Here is a 2,268-nt window from a genome sequence, read left to right on the forward strand (position 1 = left end):
GATATATATATATATATATATATATATATATATTCAAAATTTTATAATATCTTTAAATTTATATTTTATTCAAAAATAAAATCATTATTGCTTTCTTAAAAACACATAAAATCGTATTATAACATCGACAGAGATAAAGAATAAAATAAAACATTAAATCGACATGTATCTTAGTATCTCGCTGCATTGTGCGAGTATCCTTCTAGTACTTCAACAAAAAGTATGCCAAAAATGGTTAATAAATGAAAAAACTATTTTGATCAATTTCTCAAAATCAAATCGAACAAAACGACCGTAAATTATTTTCATGATCATATTTATTTATATACGTAAAAAAAAGACGAAGTATATGATTTCTGTTCAATTGTTATTTAATTATAAATTAAATAATAAGAGATTTATATTTAAGAAAAATATATAATCAAGTATCGGGCATATATATTTTGAAATTTCACCTAAAATGAAATTAAAAAAAATTAATAAATATATATTTTATTAATATAAAAAATACAATAAAATATAAACATGTAATGAGAAATTATGCAAGTAATTGTGGTCCAAATTAGAGGAAATAAAGAAGGTAATGGGTACATGTGGATCCACACAAGTAGATGAGGTTTCTTTATGTCTATGGACATTGCATGTGAACCTTAAATGTCTCTCCAACTACTCTTCCAACCAAACCCCTCTTATTATTGTCATAATGTAACTAAACATCTTTAGAAGAGAACTGAGGTTTCGATATATATCAGATAAATATAACTGATAAAAGACTGTAAAGATAAATGTAACTGATAGAACACTTGTGATTGTTACAACTGTTCATTCATATTTGCGGCTTTTCGCAAGGATTTTGGATTCCCCTTTACGCGGTATCGTATCTTGTGTTACGCTTGATTTGCATTTCGCTCTTCGTTGACCAGCATAAGTCAACATGATTCGTGGGTTGTTTGAACAAACACCGATTGTGTTTTAAATAACGCCCAGATAAAAGGAGAAAGTATGTCCTTTTTTCGGTTTTGATTTTCATGTATTTCCAAATTTGAATCTAGTATGTATTATATATATATATATAGAGAGAGAGAGAGAGAGAGAGAGAGAGGAGGATCATGTGAGAAAGCAAGAAGTTTTAATATCATATATGGTTGAACTCTTTTAGGTGTGTTTAATTATATATGATCAATCGTCTATGCGTTGTCAATGCAACATGTGTTTAATCATATATGATTAAGCTTGTATATTATACGTGTAATAATATATGATATTGAGATTTCTCACATTCTCGCAAAATGCTTAACTTCTCGTTTGAACCTGCCCCTATATAGCACACACACATACACATACACACACACGCATATATATATATATATATAGATATATAGATATAGATATAAGATATTTATATGAAATGATGTACTGTTATTTGAAATATAGTTTAGAAATATCTTATTACCTACATTGATTGTAGTGAAATCTTGCATAAGAGGATAGCAAGTTACAAATTATAGTTTGTTTTTTCCTTCCTTTCTTTGTTTCGGATTGAAAGAGGAAGAGTTGAGTAAATGGCAGGCCCCACTTCGTCTCCACTGGATCTGTTCCCAGGCCATTGAACAGCTAGAAAAAGCCCGGGATCGCTTATGGAAAGTAGAAATAGAAGATAACCGCATAAATCACTACACTCCTTGATTCACATGGTTCTCGCCGGTTGACACAAGGGTTTTTTATATATATGGTTGGGTTCTGATGAGAAGAAGAGTTAAGGTGAGCATCGTAAGAAGAGATCTCCACTCTTAAATGCACCGGTTCAATCTCTGTATCAAACACGATTCATGGGTGAGTTTGAAAACAACTTGTGTTTTTTTTTTTGTAAAAGTGCTTATTAACTTATGTGGTATCAAACCGGAGTTAAATAAAACAGGGTTAAAATTATAAACTGGTAATAAACAGTTTTTCATAAGTCAGGAAGGATTAACTTATCAAAAACAACTTATTACCGATTTGGCACCGATATAAGCAGTTCTTTTTTCTTATCCAAACACCAGAAAACAGCTTATCAACGGTGCCAGACTGAAATAAGTTTAAAAACAACTTTTATAAACAATCCCAAACACCCCCTAAAGATGATCAAGAATCCAGATCCCTTCTTAGTTGTCTCACCTTAACTTTTCTTCTCACATTATCCCTCCTCCACACACACACACACACACACACACACACACACATATATATATATATATATATATATATATATATATATATATATATATA

The sequence above is a fragment of the Cynara cardunculus genome (genome assembly GCF_001531365.2).
Source record: "Cynara cardunculus var. scolymus isolate 2C chromosome LG 8, CcrdV1, whole genome shotgun sequence".
In the NCBI taxonomy this organism is placed as follows: Eukaryota; Viridiplantae; Streptophyta; class Magnoliopsida; order Asterales; family Asteraceae; genus Cynara; species Cynara cardunculus.